The 24207-nt window shown below is 32.6% G+C and overlaps 1 long non-coding RNA gene across 1 annotated transcript in view; it reads left to right on the top strand.

Moving 5' to 3' along the window:
• LOC119631859 overlaps window positions 1-24207 on the top strand; it is a 113281-nt gene that overhangs the window by 22296 nt on the left and 66778 nt on the right. The window contains exon 2 of the long non-coding RNA XR_005246720.1: window positions 12600-12628. This is a non-coding gene — a long non-coding RNA (uncharacterized LOC119631859). The remainder of the gene's footprint in view (window positions 1-12599; window positions 12629-24207) is intronic.

Raw genomic sequence — 24207 nt, 5'->3', positions numbered from 1 at the left:
AAAAAAAAAAAAAAAAAAAAAAAAAAATAGCAAACCCTTTTTGGTTGCACTTATTTATAAGCAAGCATTCATTCATTCATCTTTCAACGTCTAGTTTATAAAAACCACAGTAATATAGACAGACGTGTAATGATGCAGCCCCAAAATATGCTGCCAACTGTTTGTGACAGTGTATTTATTGCAATTGTTCTGTTATTGCTCTGCGTTGCTGTAGTTATCATCGTTCCTTGCTTATCCATTTTCTTATACATATTTTAACGAAAGGGTACCGCTTTATTTGTGAACATTAGAGGAAATTATCATTTTTAAAGAACTAAAAGATAAGTAACCATCGTCAGAAGGCATCATTGCTTCTTATTCTTTTTTTTTTTTTTATTATAAATTGAAGTAAAGCCATTATTCTACAAAAGGGTTTATTTATTTTTCACTCTCTTTGCTTATTATCTTCTAGTCCAATAACTTTTCCCATTAAATAGTAAATAAATTTTTCTTTTTTTTACCCAAATATCAAAATAAGTAAAAGCAAGGTTCTTCCTTAGCCGAATCTTACATTATCTGTTACATAACGAAGATATAAATACATTCTATTCGGGGATTTTTGTTTTATCAAATTGTCGATCTGCTAGCAAGTCATTTGTGGTAATTTTCAACTCGAATTGATTGGAATTTATCTAAAAATATAGATATATGTATATATATATATATATATATATATATACTTTGAAGAGATCAAAAGCCGCGCAAAGATACAGGTAGAGCAAACTAACGAAAGAGATAAGAGAAGACAAACAAGACAAACTTCTACTGTAGGATAGACAGACAGGCTTCTTACGAAGTCTTTCATACCTAAATTCGGACGTTATCTATGGCAAATGGAACAGTTGCTATATAAAGTTGTTCCCTCACAAGAAAGTTTTAATTCATTTGGTCAACTTTTATATTAACATAATTAATATTGATTAAAATCATTCCGAAAGATCGACTGACCGGTCCATCAAAATTTTCATTTCATTCTCATTCTTTAGCTGGCCCCATTGACACCATCTTAAGCTGGATGTCGCGTTGTAATTGTTTGCGATTAGAAGAGCATGGTTGTAGGCGGGTCAAGCCCATTTCTAAGCTTATCCTATGAGAAGCCATCAATGTATCTTAAGATATGCGGCGGCCATGAACATTTCAGCATTAATCGCCAAATGAATCGATATTGCTGAGCTGACTTACTATTTACCACGTATAAATATATATATATATATATATATATTTTTACATTATGGTTTCCTAATGCATATTTCTGGGCATTGCAAACGAAGAAATTAAAATCTAGCATATTCTCTCTCATCCTTCGAATACAAATATTAGTCATTTTTAAAATGTATTGAAAATAAAAAAACAACAACAATCCACTTTTGCATTATTCAGATATTGCTCTTTAAACATTTCTACTTGAGTTTTAATTAAAGAAAAGCAATTTGGCAGCATGAGAAACTTTTAATTTCTTTTTGGCTCTTGAAAGTTTTATGTAAATTTATTTCAGTCCTTTCGTCTACGTTTGCGAGCTAAAAAGAAAAGAAGAAAAAGCAAAAAAAATTTGTATCGATAAAAGAGTTTTTCTACCTTTTCTCTTTTTTCCTCATTTTCCGAAAGAAAATAACAATTTCTGTTATTAATCATCACCGTCTGCAGTGAAAAATTAAACAAAACAAAAAAAAAAAAAAAAAAAAAAGAAAAGAAAAAGGTTGATAGCAGGAATAAAAGGATTAATCAAAGGCGTCTTCTTTGTGTGTCTTGTAATTAAAAATGTTTTTTCTCTTTTTTTTTTTTTTTTTTTTTTTTTTTTTTTTTTAATAAGAATATTGAAATGTTTCCTAATTTGGCTTCTTTTTTTTTTTTGCATGGATTGAAAAAAGGAAGGACAGGACTAAGACTGCCAGTCCTTTGTTGCGCGATTAAAGTGCGAAACTTTTTAAACATTGCAACTAAAGCATGTTTTTTTTATTCATCTCTTCTAATATTTAATTTTGTAAGAAAGGTAGACAGCGATAGAAACAGAGAGAGAAAGAGAAGAATAGGAAAAATTTAGTTTTGAGAATATATTTCAGCTTCATTTTTACCCACGTTCGGGAAAGTCTTTCTAGACTGCTTCTGATAAGACACGCGTAAGAAGCTCTCGTAAAAGGGTAACACGATGCCAGCAATATGAAATTTGGAATAATAGATTAATGCGTTTACGTATCAAAATTGCTTTATATATAGTTATTTTTAGAAGGAAAAAATTTGCTTAAGATCTTCTACGATGAAGTGAAACATTTTTAGATTTAAATAGGAATTACGCAAGACTGAGTTATAAGTGTACTTGAAAAAGAAGAAGCCAAGTCTTCTGAGTTTTGTCTGGATACAATGGAAAATTAGACAATCATAGAATTCTTCTTCTTCTTTTTTTTAAGAAAATCTTCGGTTAATGTTTTTAGATGAAAAGGAACAAAAAATGTCAATCGTGGTTTTAAAAGGCAACAAAAGTCCGAAAACACTCGAGCTATTTTAATAAAATGATTTCGACCAAAGCAGTAAAAATATTTTATGCAGCAGCAGGTTTTGATGTTGAAGAGACGCCATACTCCGGTCCGTCTATCATTGATGAATTTGATGAAATTCTCCACAACATTACGGAACATCGGCCTATTTCATCTTACGACATCTCTGCAAAACTATTCAGTGAACAGAAGACAATTTTAAAGCCTGACGTATGGATGCCATGGCGATGAACAATGAAAGATGTATTGAGTCGAATTTCTACTTGCGAGTCGGTGCTGAAGTGAAACCAGAAATTCTAGAAATGCTGAAGGGGAATCTCTGTACTCAAACGCTGTCAAAGCCTGGATTGAAGTCATCTGAGCTACTACTTTGTATGCAGTTATGCATCATTAGCTGCCCCAACTTGGCCAAAGTACTGACTCTACCAACTGATGAAGCATGCAATTAAGATACAACGTCTGGAATTGATCAATCGGAATGATATCGTCTTCCATCGTGACAATGCAAGACCTCTCGCATCTTTAATGACCTGGCAAAACTTTGGACAGTTCGCCCGGAAAGATGTGATGCATGTATTTGCCTCGTTATCGGAAGAGCTCTCTTATTGATGTAAAACCGGCTTCAAAAAAATGTTTGGTTCATTGCAGCCGTTCGCACCTATTGGGTGGGTTTAATAGACTTCATTTAATATATGAAAGGATGTGCTTATATTATTTTGAGAAACATCTTGACTACTAAGGTTCGGTGGACATGAAATCAGTCCCAAGTTAACTTCGAAACAGTTGATATATATAGTAATTGTTGATTATAGTGGTAGACTTCGCTGGTGATTGATTGTAAACTAAAAAAAATTTTAAAATAATCGAAATCGAATGTGATTTTATGCCTGAAATTTCTTTCTTATATATTTACTGGACAGTAACCGGGAGGAAGTGAATCGCCCTCTCAACATTCTAATCAACTCACTAAATATTTTTAAATATGAATTCATGGGATACACATGTTATGTTAATGTATTCAACATCGGTTCAGCTATCTTTTTCACAAGATGGATCCGGCTCTTTTTTAGTAAGTCACGGCTCACAACGCACACACAAAAGCGTACATATATATTTATATCTGTATATATATATATATATATGTATGTATACATATCATTTGAAGTACTGATAGTACGAGACCCTTTAACTCTTGTGGTGGTTTTTTTTTTCTCTTTTTTGGACTTAATGAGGACGAGAAGGAAACAAACACGTTATTTTTCTAAAGGACATGGGGCCACTATAACTTTTTTAGTTGTGTCATTCACCGCCTTAATTAAAAAAGTTAATTTTGTTGATTTTGTCATTCCACTTGCAATGGATAAAGACGCGTATCAAATACAACCTACTGGTAATACTGAGAGTCTTTCACTATCTTTCAAATGGAAAGTTTTAAAACTAGAGCAACTCGATTCGTTATTTTACAAACCAAATAAAATTGAAAATAGCTTGGGATTCGAAAAGCTTGCAAAAAAAAAAAAAAACATGTAAAAACATCATAGTGGGGCACGGCCCATCCGCAATGGTCCGCACAATTTTCACTAGCGTTCGCCCTTAGGTTGAAACATATTAGTGCACCAAATCTCATCACAAAATCCCAAAAAGTTGCGACCACAAGACAACGAGACAAACATACGAAGAGACTGACAGACGGATAGACAAGCTTAGATTGACTCAGAAGATGATTCTAAATCGATCGGTATAACAAAATGTGGGACCATTTCAAGTCCTTCGGGGCATTGCATCGTTTCGCTGGAAAGCTGATACTATCCAGAGATCATACGGCTCTTGTAGCAGTGTTGCCATTTATGTTTCATTCCGAAGCAATGCTGAATAATATCGTTTATGCAATTTTATATACAACGTTCACCTAATTTATATTACATTTCCTTTTTTATGGTTGTAAGCGAACTTGATATCCAGGCTTTCTTAGAAAAAATCTCAAGTTCGGCTTACAACTCTAGGCGACAAACTTGACAATTTAGAAAAAGTGGGTAAAGCCTGAAAGTTTGAGCAAAAAGAAAGACTGGATATATATCCACCATTTATTATACCTCCTTCGCTCCGTCTTTCGGAATGTCTTTCCGATCTGAGAACATCTGTCTGTCTATCCCTCTGATGCCCGGCCATGTATTCTTGTATACAACCTACAGGTGGCAATTTTTGAAATATTTTGATGAAACTTTGTACACCGACACGCTGTGGCCCAAGGACGCACGCGATTGAAAGGCGTTCGGGTCGGACGACTTTTTCGAGTACTTCCCATACAACGCCTTATTTTAAAAAGTTATTATATGAATAAGTGTGTTGGGCGAAATTGTGTAGGGTATTTAATAGTACGGTGATCGGTGAATACCTATAATGTTTTTAGTTACTTTCGAACTAAATTTGACGAAAAGGATAAGCACAAATGTTATTTTTTTAGCGACGGTACTTAACCGATCACATTGGTCGTACTATTTAAAAATACAAACATATATAATGTAAGTATAGGTATAAACACACTTGGAATGTACCTGATGTGAATTATCGTTAACGAATTCAGTTACGTGTATCGAAGATTTGCTTCAAAATCAATTTATATTCCTCACCTTATTCGTGTTTATTTTACTTGTATTTAAAATTAAACGAATATAGATAAAAAAAAAAAAGAAAGAAAAAAATCTAAGCACTATGCACGATTTGATTTTTGAAAACTAATCAGAATTAATTGAAAGTCCTTAACCTAATCTTAAAGCCCGAAGACTTAAACGAACGGCACCCATATTTTATTATTATTTTATTGTAAATTTAAAAAATATTCTAACAATAAATTACAAAATTACATGAAATCTTTGTTAGCACCCAAGATAGGAATTCCTTATATATTAACTACATCATGAGCACACACACACACACACACACACACACACATAAACTTGAGCATAAATTCGGGCGAATAACGCTTATTTTATTTATTTATTTATTTATTTATTTTTTTTTTTTTTTTGTTTTGATTAAGCAAGTGCCAACAACAGACAGGGCCTGAAGATATGATTTCAATTTGATTTGTAATTTATCAAAAACCAACCTCCTACACCTACATATGCGTCGGTAACGCCCTTAATTGAAAATATTAAAAAAACGAAAAAACTTAAATAAAATTTATGGCTTATGTCAAAAAAAAAAAAATAAATAAATAAAAAAAAAACAAAAACATCAAGAAAATAAATCAAATTTACCAAGAGACCGTATATGAAAGAGATAGAGCGACAGTTGACTGTGGGTAAAATAAAAATTAGTTTTAAAATAATAGAATTTCCAAAATATAAGGTAAGACATAAAAATATATTTTTTAAAATAATCACACCTCGCCATAAAAAAATCAATGACCTTAATAAATCAAAAATTAAAAATTGTAAAAAAGAAAGCTAAAGCAAAAAAATTAAAAAAAAATAAATAATTTATATATCGCGTTGAATGATTTTTTGATAATTAGTATTTATTCGTTTTTTGCTTTGTCCGCAAAGAATCTGGCAAAGAATTTCAGGAGCTACATAAGCGTATGTATTATGGACTAAGCGGACTATGCCTTCCAGGGAAATACATTATCTTTTCTAGTGTAGTTATACACACACAGACACACACACACATACACATGCACATGCACACACATATGCCTGTAGGCATTTAATGTAACGGATTCAAGAAGTAATATACTTAACATAGCATGCTTCATTACATCTAAACAGATCTAAAAAAGTACTAGAAATGCACATAAATCAATTTTATGATATAGAGAAGAGGTAGAGAGAAAATCGTTGAAATTTTTGTAAACTCTTCCCGATTACGAACGAATTTAATCGTGTTGTGTAATAATATGCAATTATAAGAGAATATAATGAGAATTAGTTTATTTTTGTGCAGAGCAGACAAACGGACAAACATGACTAAATCGGTTTTGTTCTTATCATACCGATCAAGCTTAAACATACGCACGATATTATGGGCTCTTCGCATTTCACAAATCTAATATACTCCCCATAGTGGATGTAAACATAAAATTAATAAACCTGTTCCACTAAGGAAAGAAAACAGAATTAAACATAAAAATAAAATAAGAACAGCAAACCGAAAATTTACCGCAAAACCTCGAGACATTAATCTCTGATGAAATAAAAATCCTTCCGTACGAAAAAAGACAAAAAAGAAAAAAGAAAACAGAAAACAGAAAAAACAATTTCTCTTAAAGAAGAAGAAACTATAGAAACCGTATGATAAATTTATACACGACGACGTGCATGCACGGCCTTTTTTTTTTTTTTATTTTTTAATTTTGTTTTTTGTTTTTTTTTTTTTTCTTCTTTTCAACAAATATTTCGGTCGAGTCACAAAACAGGTTCAACCTTGATGGCGATCATGAAAGTAGAGTTTTGTCAAAACCAACAGATCCTTTACTTCTTTTTACATACATACATATGCATGTGTATGTATGTATGTATTGTTTATGCATATATATATAAATAAAAGGAAAAAATTAAAAATAAAATTAAAAGCGAAACCACCGACCAGCATCAACGTTCATTCTTGTTTTATTGTGTTATAAAAACAAAAAAAAAAAAACAAAAAAAAAAGGAGAACCAAAACGAACTTTTAAAAATAAAACGAAATAAAATTTAATGAACCCGCAGTAAATGGAGAAATGTGTAGGGATGCGACTAAAAAAATAACTAAAAAAACAACAAGAAAAGCAGCAACAACAAACCGTCAGTAATATCATAAAAAACATACACTTGGTAAAAGGTTTTCAAGCAGCGAGACTCAATTTACTTTTAACTCCAAATCATTAATAAACTATACGTGCATAATATATATATATATATGTATATATATAGATATCTACAGAGACAGATTGCGAAAAAAAATTGCTTGTCTAAGGATTCCGAGAAAGATGAAGGAACAGCCAACGATATCATGGATTCTGGATACAATAGGTCAATGAGTAGCAATAATTACACGCTTCTCAGAAAACATGTACAATTCTATCTGTACTCAGATTTTATAGTTTGTAAAGTTTTTCTTTATTATTTGCAACATGCAGCTTAAACCAGATTTTTCAACTTCACTTTACCTTACTATATACAAAACAACTTTTATATATATCTATGTACTTTTCGACGAAGACCATTACATGAAGGTTATTACAATATATGCCAGGATTAAAGCAGACTGAGTCTGTTAGTCCAGAGGTAGTAGTAGATCTGTAGTGAGACAATGGGCGTATAGATAAAAACGCCTAATCCTGGTCAAGGTAGGTTGTTAGCGTACAAGAGTTTGTAAAATATTCGATTCGGCGCTTCTTTGAGGAATTTCCTTAAGTTCGTAATAATTCGGCTGAGAAAAAGTATTTAAAATCAATAAAGATTTAAAACATTACCCCGATGACAAAGGGAAAGTAGAGTTAGCGTATAGGAAAAACGCTCGCAGTTGGCTTTATGGCATACTTATGATCGTGAAGCTCGAATGCTTGAGTTAGATAAGTCCCGTCCGTGTCATTATCTAATACATTTTTTTCAAAATAACTTTGTTATTGATCACATTCCTAGAGCATCTAGAGTTTTTTGCTATTCCTTAATATGATTTCAATTTTATTAATTTGCCGGCAGTTGCTAACAGCTACGCTATGCAGAAATTAAACGAGGTATATATAATAAGTACTTTTCAGTACTTGTATAGTGATTTATCAAGTGATATTAAATCGTATATAGATATGAGCTGAAATATATGCGTTGTACGATCACTACGATAGATAGAAAATTGAATGTTGGAACATGTTCTATTCAAATGTACCTCCACAAGCAACTTACTAATGCGTATTAATTATGATTCGGCTTTAAACAAATATCCAAAATATCCAATTTCATCCAATGAGAGTCCGCTCACGCTTGACGGATTGATCATAACAAACAAAAATAAGTGAGTGGAAAAAAAGCACAATCACTTTCGATTGAATTGCATAGCTTGCTTCAACGACGAGTCATTGAAACAAAATCTTCTCGCAAACTTCGAAGATGCCAGAACACTATGAATGCTATTTGGGTTGCACTGATTAAAAAGTATTCGATTTGCGTGCGTCTATCTTTCTGTTGTTGTCAAGTGTACCATCGTCGCCCAAACTGGCGTGGACATCTAAAGCCGAATCAAAATTTAATTAGCTTAGAGCTAAAGATCAGATTTAAAAATAGGCGTGGTACATTTTCTTTAATTGGGGCGATAGATGTTTTGAACGTTGAATGAAAAGAAACTTTCTACATGAAATGCCCGCAAACATATCGATTAAGTGATTCTTGTTTGTTTTCTCTTCTAAATTCAATTCTACACCGGATAGCTTATGAGCTTCAGACCGCTTAAACTACGGATACCTACACCGTTAGAATGACGGCATTATTGCCATTTGCTAATAATTTTGAAGAATCATTTAATAGTTACATATGTGCGTAATGTGACTCCCCCGCGTCTCGTTATTCTATCGCCTATTCTTCCACCTGCTTTTTTCAAGCTACAACATTGATGGTTTCCCCCGTTAAGTAAATATGACTATATATGAATGTCGGATTCTTTTGAGGGTTTAGTGTATTTCGGAAGACCAAACATTTTATAGAGTGCAAATCAAAAATGGACCGTTTAGTGCACTTAATTGGCTAGCGTTGAGATTTGTTCGGCAACGGAGAGCAGAATTTTGTATCGACGCTTCAATATCTTCCCGCATAACTTAATGGATAAATTTTCTTAGACCATAGATCAAAGAGTTTTGCTTAATGTGTGTGGAACAATATTGAAAGGTATCTGACATCGTGTTTGGCAAACACTGGATGTCTTAAGTGTTTTTTTTTTGTTTTTTAGTTTGTTTTTAAGTAAAGATTTTTGCTTCGCTACTTTCGCAAGGATTTCATATATCATTGAGTTTTTTACTAGTCAGCACACATAATGACGATGCTATTGTTGCGTCATCCAACGATATATTTCGAGGAGGATAATAAATTTATAAAATCTTTGCCAAAAATCATAATAAAATGAATACGAATCGAAAAATTTCATGGATAAGACGAAATTCGGGATCATAGCTGAATTCGCAATAAAAACACACCTTTAACTAGAACGTTACTTATTCTAGCAGTGATTGGCTATAAAATTTTCCCCAATTATCAATTGATTTGATCTTCTCTTTTAAGGCGTAAAGGTATCGATGGTCATGCTAACGCCATATAAGATGAAGGTAAAGCAGATCATGTTCCCTGTGGGAATACCGCAAATGTGAAAAAATAAAAGCAACACATTACAAGATAATTTTGGTCCCCATCATAACACTGCGAAAATGCCGCAACGAAAGTTGTGTGCATGCATGCAGCAGGCACAAGCAATTACTTACTAGTCACTTGCCATGTATTCATTAAGAGAGCACAGAAAGAAATATCCCCACGTTTACTTAGTTTCACTTTTCTTAATTTATTGTATACGACAATGAAGTCTCGTACGAATTCACATACACATCCAGACGCATATACGCACATGAAAAATAATTTCAACTCTTAAGGAATTGCCACATATTTGGGGCTCTTGTCCTTGCCGTCCAAATAATGCGTTCAATGTTCCTCTTTTTTGTTACATTTCTGTTTATATTCGTTCCATTTACTGATTGTAATTTCATGTAGTTTCAAGTTCCACTTATTAAAGGTAAAGAAAAAAAAAAAAAAAAAAAAACAAATATATATATTTGTTTTATACATATATATATATATATATATATATATATATATATGTATAAATTGTTGTATGTATATATTGTTGTATAGCGTTAAAGTTTTATATAAGTTTTTAAAAATATTATTTCAAATATTTTTATGTAGAATTTTATTGCAATTCTTTGGTTTAAAGTGAATAAGTAAAATTTCTACAATTTTACACAAAACACTTAAATGCTGTTAAAATATGTGAAGGTCTTCGCGTTGCTAGATCTGATCGTAAGACTTGATGATGGCCACTTTGTTTTCAGTCCAAAGATGCCTGACTAGCGCATTCAGCTTAAAGATGACAAGCTAGCGATAATTCGCTTTTAAACGAATACCTGTACAATTTTTTTTTTAATTTTCGTCTTTCAGTGTATCAGTGTTCTTTAACTACAAGTGGGTTAAATTACACATTCTATATGCAACGGTTATGTTCTCTCAATGGAAACATTCAAGTAATTCAATCATTTCTTCTCCTTTACTTAGCGATATATTCAATGCCATATCTAAGAAAAGGGTTCAATTTAACAAATTTTGGAAAAAAATGGTCATCTATAAGCTTTGTTTTAGCTAAACTAAATCTTAGCTGTTTTCGAGCAATAAGTAATGAGTCAAAATCCCGTACCAGTCAAGTGAACTCATTAAAGATGTGTTGTGTGTGTGTGTGTGTGTGTGTGTGTGTGTGTGTGTGTGTGTGGGCTCTGATGGAAGACAATACCCTTTTTATTTACCAATTATGGCTGGTTTTTGTGCCTCGCTTGCTTAAATCTACTTCTCGTAAATCTGTTGCTGCTAGCAAAGGTCCCAAAATCCATCATTTGATCAGATCGGAGCATCTAATATATAATTTATTTGTAATTGGATCCTACACGTAGCACAACCGTATAGGGCGTTGATCGCGACTTTGAAGCCATTCCTCATAATTCGCCGATCTTTTCGGTCGACAAGCTCGTTTTTGAGTCCTCCTAAAAAACTTCGATCTTTTTTTTTTATATTCAGCTTTACGCAAACGATTTAAAGCTACTTTATCATGGACGCTCGATTCCTTAGAAACGTTATGTCGGTCGGTCTTCTACGATTTTTTGTAAGATTTCATTGACTTTTTCACTGACTGGTCGATCAGATTGATGGGCAATTTTCGTATCGAAGTTTCTAGAACGGAAGTGAACAAATCTGAATAAGCATTTTCAGCGTAAGCAGCGGATATTTTTCGCTAGACTTGTACAGCGTTTTGTATAAATTCTTAAGAATTTTCCTCATATTTATTTTGATATTTAGGGCATGAAAAACTATTTTATTTAAAACTATGGACCGAAATATCGTTCTTGATATGGCCATGAATATGATGAAATCCGATCAGTGCATATATATATATATTATGTCATGGAGGGGCAAAAATGCTTCTTAGTCTCTTTCCCCAAACAAATGTGTAACTACTTTGTTGGAATTGAAGGCGAACAAACTGAAAAGAATATTTGATTTAAATTGAATAAGTTTGTTATATAATAGTCCGCACGTCCTACTTAATCATGACAAATATGGTATTGAAAGGTAATCCTTTTGACAACTTTGTACCTGCTTCCATGAATAGGTAATTGAAAACCATCTGACACATTATTTTCAGACAGCAAACTGATTGATGGTTAATAGTAGGAAGGGACATTTAGACAAACAAACGAAATAAGTTAGTGAATGGCTAGACCGAGGGGCTGACAACCGGACAATTACAGATGTCTCTGTAGGTTAAATTACGTGTTCCAGGTAAACACTAGGGAGTGCACACCACCGCACATCTGCCGTCCGTGTTCCAGGTAAAGACTTGTGTATGATCAGGTCCTCTCGTGTGGTAAGGCTGAGTCCAATGTAGACCTCCGTCTTTCTAGGACACAGGAAATCAGCAATTGCAATGTAAGAATAGATGGTCCCCCCCTCGGTTCGGGTAAACCATAACCGCCACGAAACTCCTCGAAGGGACGATTCCCTTGTCAGGCTAAAGCACCCGGCAACCACAATGAAATTGGGATGACAAATACGATATCCTGTCTTCGACCGCTTCGTATTAAATCCGTTATTAAGCAAGTAACTAAATTCATATAAATAACGGAGATATTGCGATAGCCAGTATGCTAACAACGGTAATGACGTTTAAATTCAATATAAAATCATTCTAATGTTTTTCTACTTTTATGTAAAGCTCTTTTATTAAACATATATTCGTTCATTTCTGATTTAATTTATTGATAGAATTTTTTGTTATTTACAGGCTTCGCTGACTGGCCAGAGCTTGAAGAGGTATGTTATGCAGTAGCGATTAAATAATATTTTACAAAAGTTTGTATTTAAAGACTTGATTTCGTTATTGCCCCCCCCCCCCACCCTTCACAACAGTTTACCTCATTTAGCGAATAATTTTATCACATCAAGTTTTTTCATAATTATGTGTTATCGAAATATGCCAGCGGTTAAATTAACTTAGTGTTTAACGAATTATCCAAATAAAAAAACTAAATAACCTTCAGATAAACCGACATCCTGGCTAAAGTTTTTCAATGAATTTATTTATAAAACAACAATTAAACTGAAATTGTTGGTTCAAAGTTATCCAAAAACAAACTCTAAACCGCATTAGAGTTATTGTGATGGATTCGGGGACAAATTGCGGTTTTGAAGCAAAAGTTTAACACAAAATTTCGGTTTAGAAAATAGTTTGCAACACAAAAAATCCCATCATAGGCCACACGTTCATATAAATCTATTAGATCATTAAATATAAAAACCCCAACAACAATGTAAGAAAGTACATATGACTTTTACAATTTACATTACGAGAGACTACAAGAAATCGATCAATCGATCAATCGATCAAACCTTTTTTACCTAGATTCTCTTAAGAGCAACATGAAATCATATTCAAATAAACATAGCGCAAGATATATGCGCGCATTTGATGCTAATGAATTGATCAGCAGACAAAGACTCTCGTCAATGATCTGTATTGCATTCTTTTTGTACTACACGCCCAATATTTACATACATTCGCTTCAAGCGAATTCATATTAAGCAAGTGGTGCAAATGCTTTTAAATATTTGAGCAAACCTCAAAAACAACAATAACAAATGTAAAAAGTGTAAACATTCCTAATACAACTATTTGCTGACATTACGATATTAGACCGCTTCCTGTGCAATAAGTAGCTTTTAATATTGAATGTCCGTCCTTCCATTGTCAGAGCTTTTAGATGAATTACTAAAGCAATTATTCTTGCTCAATAAGCGATTGCGGTAAGGATAAGGTATGCCCATGTCTCCATTCCACGGAGGTTTGCATACGCCCGTCTCTCGTCCATACGTAACTTTGCCAGTCCGTATGTCCGTCTATAGCCTTTCCTCCGTTGCCACGGATTTTTCAATCTGTTCTTCTCTTAATCTATTCATATCTGTCCGTATGTCTATTTGATTTACTTTCAACAGATCATCAATCGGTTGTTTGAAGCATTCATATCGATCCGTATGTCAATGGCAAGTTAATTCCCCAACTGTCATAGATGAATAGCAAAAAAAAAAAAAAACAAAAACGAAAATCTGTCTATCTGTCTATCTGTTCTACCGCATACAGAACTGATTACAGGATATCGTTACAATCCATCTGAAACGCATAAAAATGCAATAAACGGCTTACACCGACCATCACCGAAATGCTGCAGTCGTAAGGGCCAGAAAGATTCATAACTTACATGCGGTTGGTTTTTCGCCTTCCTTCCTTTAATTAGATTCATTTTTTATACGAATGCATTTTTTTTTTTTTTTTTATGAATAATGAAACACATAATGATTATTACTCTCTATGATCTTTTGCAATTTTTCTGATAAATCTCTTATGACATCATAATAGAACTTGTGGAATTTCTTTGGCGAAAACCTGAGTAAAATTATCTTTGCGAACATCTTTCGAATTCAATTCCACATTCTTCAAAGGGAGAAACCGGTAATACTGGGAAGGACTATGCGATAGATCCCGGATTGATTTCAGTACGGATTTGTTGATGGAAATTCAGTGACTCCAATTTTTTTATGCCAATCCATGGGACATTCGAACATTAAATTTTTTAATGTATCCAGTTTTACGCAAACGACACGCATTTTTCATATGGAAATCTTTAGAACGAAATGCATACGCAGGGTTCCAAGAAAATCTATATCAATGACTTTCCTTATTTTATTAACATTATTCGTCCTCTCCTCAGTATATATTGTCAACATATGCTTACACATATATATAAGATGTTTTTGAAAGTTTAAACCTTTTGTTTACTTCAACGACCGCTTAACATTTTTCTTTGCTTGAGAAAAATTTGGAAAGATCAAGAATTGCATTTAGGCTTCGCTTTACTGTCTCCCAATAGTAGGGACAATTGAACGAAATCGGTCAAGAGAATTGTTTTAAAATGCATTGGGATGACATATAGATGTCGCAGCTATTAACGAATCGTTACGATTATTGTAACCAGTATCAACTTGCCTTAAAAGTACGCACGTATTCACCGATGTGTTAGAAAGCGATATGCACAATTGCTTAGTTAGAAGAAATAGGAGAAGTGACAAAAATTATTAATATGAAACACGCCTCTTTTTTTTCATGTTTGGCGTGCGAATTTCATGTGACAGAGCAACGAAGAAGACGATGGATAGCTATTTGTAATCGTGATTTGGCTTGTATATATTGTATATATATATATATATATATATATATATATAAATCGACAAGCAAATGTGCCAGGGAAGGGACGAGATATAGCTCTAAATGGACTGGATATTGAAAAGAATCGGGAATATATATGTGTGTTATAAATGTTGTGTTCATTTTTCAATAAATTAAGTTTTGAACATTAATGTCTTATAGGATGCTTTAGTTTTCATAGCCTAATAATTGCAAAATGCGCAAAGTTTTAGACAAACCATAAGTTTTACATTACATTGCACCATACGTAGGTCTGTCCGATTCGGGTGTTTAGCATTCGCCCAGCATTTTCATACGCAAGCCTGTTGCTTTATTAAATTGAAAAGTTTCACAAATATGTATATACGTATGCGCGTGTGTGTGTATGTGTGTGTGTTTGTATAAGTGTGTGCGCGCGTGTGTGTCAGTGGTTAAATATATAAATTTCCGGCAGACACTATGAGCTTTTGAAAACAATTGCTCTTTTTCCTTCTCGCACTGCGCTCTATCAGGAGCAACATGAATACAAAAAACAGTAACAACAACAACAACAACAACAACAACAGCATCAAATTGCAATAAAATGAAATACTCAACAGGCCACAAATAGCATTCGTACACACAAAATATTTTTGCCACAAAATATTTCCACACAAATAAATCCTGTGATAATAAAATAACAATTGGTCCACATATGCATAAGTAACCAAGCACACCGCACACATGCATATAAACAAACGCCTATACGGATTTATTCATTTATAGAGAGATAAATATGCATATGAGTAAAGTTATAAATGTAATTGAGCACTCATGGCAACTGAGTATGTACATGTGTGTGTGTGTATGTGTTTGTGTGTGTGTGTGTGTGCTTAAGAGTTTTAAAATATTTAATCGCCAACAATTAAATTAATTTGCATAAATATTTTAAATGACGGTTTTCAATGCACACAGCGTATCTTTGTGTGTTTGTGGTAAATTATAAACTTATATGCAACAACAGAAACAAAAAAAAAAAGTATTGAATTAATCATAATAAAGCATAAAATGCCGTTGTTGGAATTCAATTGTTCGTATTTAATTAAATTAAAAGGAAAAATTTTCAACAAAAAAGCAAACACAAGAGAACGACAACAGGTGATGCAACTACTAGTACTGCTACTACCACTCTTGATCTCAAAGCGAGAATCTTAGATGCAAATCATCATTTAATGCCAGCAATTTTCAATTAAATATTTAATCAATCAAAGTAAGAGAGGATAGAAATTTGCACACACAACTATTTCGAAAGATTTACATTTAATACTCCTTACGGGGAGAAGGGTGCATAAGAAATTTGTTACAAAACGTTGAAGACACAGTTAAGCAAACACAGTTAAAGATACGAAATAACTTAGTGAACGCCATTAAATCAATTCATTATTCATTGGCTTGCAAGAGTAGTAAGCAGTTCACCCTGTTATCTAAGCTATACATACATTGTTCATATTCTGCGGGTTATCCTGCAAAACTAGCATGAAAATCGAAAAAAAAAAACGTCCATTATCTAGTATTGGATTTTTTTTTTTTTTTTTTTTTTTTTTTTTTTTTTTTTTTGCTTCTCACATTATTTCAGATAATAAGTTGAGTCGAATATGGTTTTCTTTCTTTTCCTTTCAAGTCACGATTTTCTTGAGCAATTTCTCTCGTATGCAAACAAACACAATCAAGAATACAAAAAAAAAAAAAAAAGGAAAAAAGGAACAAACCATCTTGAAGGAATTTATCTGCTTGGGTGTAGGGGTAAATGTAGGGATACATTTAGGTTAATAAATTTTTTCACTTCGTATTGCCTGAATAGCTATTTCAGTTACAAATTGGACTAAGTCCGTTTTCTTTTAGTTGGATTGAATGCATCAGTATTTTGGAAAAGATACGCAATAAATACCAAAACGTTTGACTAAAACGATAAAAATCTTTCTTTCTTAGTTGAAAGGAAAATTTTTTATTTTTTTTATTCAAATTGCATAAAGGCCACTATTGACTTTTGAATCCTTGCCGTTCTTCGAGAAGCTACATAATTCCATCATTGTAGAATTTCGGGCAAACGTCCGGCTGTACGACGAATGCATCAAAGATTCAATATTTGTTTAATGCGTAGAAAAGGTCGACAACAGATACGTTGTTTTTTTTTTTGTTTTATTTATTTAAAACAAAAGAAAATATATGCTAACCTTGATTAGTAGTCGAAGTAACTGTAATTAACCAAAGTGAAATTATATGAAAAATGAGAGAAATTATAAAATGTACAAAGCTCTTTGTTACATCTGAAGCTATTGACAGAGCTGTTCTGTTTTGCTTTCTGGATAAATACAAAGTACATTTTATTACATTTGTCTTGGGCGTAGACGGTGCATTTAAGGTGCATTTATGCCCAATTTAAAAAATTTGACCTATGCACACAAAATAAAGGTCAAGTTTGCTTTACTTTCAATGCTCTAAATTTTTCTCTTTAAATTTAATCAACCTAGTTTCTATCGCATTCTTGTGAAAACATTTGATACATTCGCCGAAAGATTTTTTGTGATTTTATTGAATATCACAGAGAACGCCGAAGACATTGTTGTATTTCGTTTGAAGGGAAGAAAGGCGTTTGTATGAACAGACGCAGACCAGTCATATGATTGCATAAAGTTATAAGAGTCAGTGCTCAATACTCACATGGACATGAATTAGATTAATTAGAGTAATGTGAGCATGAAATGACTGAACCCAAGGTATTATATATAGAAATCGTGCAATTTTTAAAAATTTTTAATAGGCCTTAGTAAGAAAATTTTCAAATAAATAAGGAAATTTTTATGTAGCAGAAAATATATATACATATATGTACATATATTTTGTTTTTGTAAAAATCGTGACTAAAAGAATTCTTGAATTGGCTTAACATGTAAAGCTGATCCCGGTATAAGATTCGGTAAGCGATGTAATGGAAAAATATCATATATAACCTTGTTTTGAGGAAATATATTTTTGCTTCACATATATACCGGGTTGCCCAACGTGTGCTTGCTGCTGGGTGCACGCAAATTATGTGTTAAGTCCAAATATATTTCACTTAATTAATGTCTTTTAATAAAGCTTTTGTCGCTACTGGCTTGCATTGTCCGCGTCGACATCACCTCATGCGCTCACCATGTTAGTCAATCTACTCATTAAAAATATCTGTTATTACGTTCATTATAACGTGCACTGCACATTGAAGAGCATAAGCATATATATATATATATATATATATATCGTTATATATGTACGAGAATATATCATTTGATTTTTCTTCATTTTCTTTTCCATATATATTTTTGTTACTATTATGTGTAAGAACAAATTTCTAAACAAATTATTATACTTTGCTATTATCCCACAACACCTTCAACCTTTGCAACAAAAAATACAAAGAAAAAAAAAAAAGGAAAAAAAAAGAAAAAATGTTCTCATTTTCATACATGTGTTCCAACCCTTTTTATTTTTATATTCTCGTTTTGCATTAAAGCACTTTATAGAATCTCTTAAGTACACGTGTGACGCCATAATAAACTTTTATTTTTTATAGCTATTACATTGTTGCTTTGCTTTGCTTTTGTCGTTATGAGCTGTTATTCTTGTTGTTCTTTTTCATTATACATATGAGTATATGCATGTGTTCGAGGGTATGTGTTTTTGTCACACACGAGTGGGTGTTTTCTGGGGTAAAGGGAAATAAAAAAACAAAACAAAACAAAACAGAACACAACAACACAAATTAAATAACACGCAAACATCATATGCATGACACTCACGCGCGTCTTTTGCTATATAAAACTAAAGCAATGTACAGAAATTCTGTTAAGAAATGAAAATGTTTTGTTACATATTGCATATTGCATGTTTATGTTATACGTTCTTTCATATATGAAATCATACGGCAGCAAAACATGCGCACACATTAAACACATTAAATATATATATATATATATATATATTTAAATGTAGCCAGGGTGTACACTAATCAGGGTTGTACGGAAAGGTTTAAAATAAATAAATAAATAAAAGAAAAGGGGACCACATTATTTAGAAGCCATTAACATGAAGCAAAGAGATTATGTACAAGAGAAGGGTTTAAATATCTTTCAACTGAAATGTATCTGCTAAAGTAATATTTTTGAGAATATTATTAGATTTACACAGCAAGCAAGCAAGCAAGCAGGCAAGCAGGCAAGCAAGCTTGATTTCAAAAACACACATCGAAACATGTGTGTTGTTTATGCATAGCAGTCCGAAAGGGTGATCGACTGACTGGTATGATGATGTCATTTATAACAATCAAGATGAGTCAGGGCACTAGTTAACCGTAACAGAAGATGTTACAAATTGGTTTGGAATAGATTAGGATTCTATTTTTTGCTTTTTTTGTGTTGCACTCTCAAAACTTTGGCAAAAAACTCAACATTTCCTCGCGTAAAACTTAACTTTCAAAGTCGTAGTCAATTTCTCGACACACAAGCAAAAAAAAATCCATAAGACTAATCCATTCATGGTCAGGTATATGCCGTAGCTTTGACATTAGTTTAAAGAAACGATAACATTTTTGCAAAATATAATAATATCAAGTTGGAGATATAACACTAGAATGGCTTTGACGTTTACATTTGCGAGCTAACGAAACACTGCGACACTGCACAGTCTCGATTATTACTTTCATAGAAAAAATGATATTTAATATGTGCTTCGTCTTGTGTGAAATTTCTATTCCATTCCTTTAGAATGATAACAAACGCTCGCATAAATGACAATAACAAGATCCGGTGACCAATTGCAATCAATCTAAACTTGTTGGTTGAAACTACGAGATATCTCGTGGTCGGCAAATGTTGGTACATACGCTTGCTAAGATCAAAATGTCTTAGCATGGCAGTGAATGGGTTAAAATTCACAAACGAACAATTAAAAAAATTTAAAATTTCATCACTAATCGATTATGTAAAGCAACTTTAAATATGAATTTTTATTGTTATATTTTACATATGACGTAGAGGAAAGGAATAAAAATAAATGTAAAAATAAAATAAAGCTTGTCGGCCTATTGGAATGCTAACGATCCATGAAAAGTTGAACAATTTTCACATGTTAGTCACGATTAGGTGGGATTATCCAAGCGGGCAATGTCGTTTTGTAGCCGTTATAAACAGAATTCATGTTCTTTGTTTTTATTAGAATTTTTTTTGTTTTGTTTTTTTTTTTTTTTTTTTTTGCTTATGTTAAATACATAAACTAAGTAATTTGATAAGAAACAAACAATTTTCCACTTCAATTAACCGTAAGTAATAATCATTTTAGAACAGAAAGGATAACCTTTTTAAGTCAATGAACAATTCAAAAATGTATCCAATAATATATATACATATAATATATATATGTAATAAAAGTAAGAGAAAAAAAAAAAAAAATTTATTTTTAAACATTCTAATATTGCTTTATAGTTATCTGAGCAATAAAGGAAAACAAAGTTGCTGTTATTGAAACTCTATGAGCCGCATGCATACACGCATGCATGCATGCATGCATGCATACTACCATCTACACTTATGGGGAGATGTGCATGAGTGTGTGCGTTTTGACACATAAAGGCTAAAATTTCATTTTATGATCTTCGTTCACAATACGACACATGCCTACATATATATGTATTTATATATAGTTTACAAACTACTTGTTCTACACGTTCTCAATGTATACAGTTTTCCATATACAAATTCTGATTTGGACTTGTACGGTTCTATAAGGAACGGAGCTGTCATACAAAGCGGGACATAGATGTACATTTATATGTATGCAATACTCATACGGTATGCTTAACAGATTCTTAACAAAGGTTTTTTACTTTCGATTTAAGCGAAAGAGGAATATTTGTTTTTTTTTTTTGCTTTCTAATAAAAAATGCCAAAAAGAAAAAAAGAATTTATATTCAAATTTTTCTTAAAGAAAGTTTTAAAAAATGTTTTCTAAAACAATTTGAAAAATTATTAACAAAACATTTAATGAAATTGTTTAAAATTGCAATATTTTTTCCCTTATCGAGTTTTGTTAATTTGCTTTAAGCACTGCAAAGTATATAGTATAAACAGTATATACATACATACATATACACAGTACAATCAGGAAGTTGTAAACAGAAAACCAGTTGTAATCTCTTTTTATTATAATATCCGGATTTTTTCTTCTTCACTCACCTCGCCCGAGGAGCTATCGATTTGTTTTGTTCCTTTTGCATAAACAGTTCGTAAACGGCACAAACGATCTATATATTCTTGACTAAAATGGCATCCATGTATATGTGCTTGTGACATTCTGTAATGTTAGGCAAATTGAAATTTATGGTTATGACGGGCAGGTTAGTATTGAAAATATATTGAAATTTTTCTTTAAATGCTCTTAACTATCGCAGACAGACCTATAACTACACCCACTTCTGGTTATTTTATATTCACAATAAATGGAATCATGAGCCGAAAATTTATGTGTCTTACAGGGTGTTGCCGAAAAACGTTATCAGTTATTTAGTATGTATGTACGTATGTAAAAATCTCTCTCTCTCTCTCTCTCTTTGTACTTATTTCGATAGATTTCAATGATAAAATTTGCATAATAGAAAATAAAAATGCCGGTGCACTGTCATCGCTTGCAGTGTGTACCAACTCAAGCCGACCGATTTGATAAGTCAAAGGCGTTTTTCAAGGCCATGACTGCAAGATGGAACTATAAAAATGTTATTATTTTATTCAGAACAGTCAGGCGACCCCAGCGACAACGGTTTGAATAGAAGCGAAAGCCTTGTCATAGATAGTTCGAATCTAACTTACCTTGGATTGGATGCAAAAATAGAAATGGTCTGCTTATATAAAACGTATCCACGAAACTTTCAAAATTGAAATAATCTCAACCAGAGAAGAAGAAATTTTCCGAAATATATGCAGCAGTAATGTAGAGAGAGACTCCGCAGACAATATAAAAATTTTCAATCAGTCTTGTCCCTTACTTTCAGTGCAATTCAAATAATCTGATTTTGCAGTGTAAGATGTTTCAAGTCAACTTTTCTCTCCTCTCAGTCCAATATAGTATCCTATGTATATTTGATCAATAATTAAAGCCCGGGGAGGAAAACATTACTAATACTCTTGTACTGTAGGGATTAGAGGTTTGGAAGTTATTCTAGATTCAAAGTTGAGTTCACTTGCATCTTGAAATATTCATTAATACACTCATCCCGCTTCTCAGTTACTTGGCATGGTGGTCAAGAGAGCTGTACGACCTATACATTACTGCTCTTGCATGAAGAACATTGGATTGTTCTGCTGGGGTTTGAAGACCGAGTTATAGATATCACCTTGAACTAATTCAACCGGTGTGCAATGATTGATTTAACTTGATTTAACTGTTAGGGGAAGAAACGTGAGATATGTTGCTAATGGTCGTTCATAGCGTAGAAATTAATAAAAGCCATGTTTTTGGTTTGCTATTGCTTCAGACAAATTTGTTGAATACAAGATTTTGGTGTAGGACAAATTGTGGAGCGATATTCTCACCGCTTACTACCGATTTTGTAATCCTTTCTACGTATTGGGTAAGATATATAATAACAATATGCATTTTTACGATCTATCAAACGATAGGACGGTAGCTGCGTGTCTCCTATTTTAAATTTACAATAGTAGTAGTATCTAAAAAGATATTGACCAGTTTTGTTGCCCGTTTGCTATAATGAAGTTAATGGGAAATCATGAAACCCAAGATTGCGATTTTTATTTTCGTTTTTTTTTTTTTTTGTTGGTGCATTGAATTATTATATTTGAATGTCTGCAACTAAGAAACTTTGAAGCTTAAATAGGGTTAGAGTAGTTCAAGGCGGAAATCGTGATCGCATATGGCCTATTAGCTTACAGTTATTTGGACAAAATTAGTGTTTTGACTTAAGTACGCCTTTGGCTATTGTGGAATTTGACAATAGAAAAGCGATCCGATCAATAGATTTGCTTAAGTTTGGTGTTTTAAATACAATTTCATGTCTTGTATCGCTCGTATGATATCGGTGATGTTACAAGGAGCATATGCTACATAGTTTATATGTTATTCAGCAAAAACTGCTTACGAGTGCTGTAAACCGTGAATCCAATGGCAAAGTCATGAAGTTGCTATCTTATCTGTATAGATTTAATTATTTAAAAAAAGAAAATGCTCTTCATATAGTGAATAATATCTTGCGCGTTAAGTACGTAGACGTATGAACGCTCAGCTCAGCTCTGTCGATAATTGTGCAAGAGTTCGTCGCTAAATAATAATTCGGTTTGACTTTTTCGTATTTCTAAAGCAAAAAATATCAGTTTGAGGAAAATGTTATGAATCGATTGAAGGCCTGAAAGGCGATTTCCTCGAGAAGGTGAAGACGATTCGTGTACGTTATTAACGAATGAACAACGTACAATGTCGTTAAAGTTCCTTGTGTTATAACATATCTATCAGAGATCCGGACGGATGAACCTTTTCTTTCATTTTGATGCTTCTTCTGGTTCTGCGTTGCAAACATTCCATGCCATGAATACAATATGATTCGCATAAGGCAGATATAAGAAAGTGAAGCCTGATTAATATGAAAAATTTTCTCAATTTCTTAACTGATTTCGAATTAAGTTATAGTTGATAGTAAACGATTGTCCGAAATATTTTTTATTAGGTAAATAGAATACATTTTTGCCAATTACAATATCTGCAACAGAGTAGAGTAGAGTAGAGTAGAGTAGAGTAGAGTACAAAACAGAAGTAATTCATCGAATTTCTGGGGAAATGTTATAATAACATCGAATTTATTTATATTGAGTTCACAAGATAGTTTCATAAAATTTCTGTTCACACGACGCTAACTCAAGTGAATTCGTAGCTCTGGTGTAAGCAAAAGCAAACGTTTTTTTCTCAGTTACTCAATAGCAGAAACATGCAACAATTGCAACAGAAAGTAACATAAAAACGATGAGAGAATGTTATTAATTTTACAGAGTACTGTACCTCTTTGCCACTCTATCGCAGTCTCACACAATCTCTTTCACTCTCTCTCCTCTCTTCTGTAGTACCTTTTAGGGAAACT

Source organism: Glossina fuscipes, unplaced genomic scaffold (genome assembly GCF_014805625.2).
Source record: "Glossina fuscipes isolate IAEA_lab_2018 unplaced genomic scaffold, Yale_Gfus_2 1, whole genome shotgun sequence".
NCBI lineage: Eukaryota > Metazoa > Arthropoda > Insecta > Diptera > Glossinidae > Glossina > Glossina fuscipes.
Note: the sequence above shows the minus strand (reverse complement) of the source record. Positions and strands in the feature narration are given on the sequence as shown.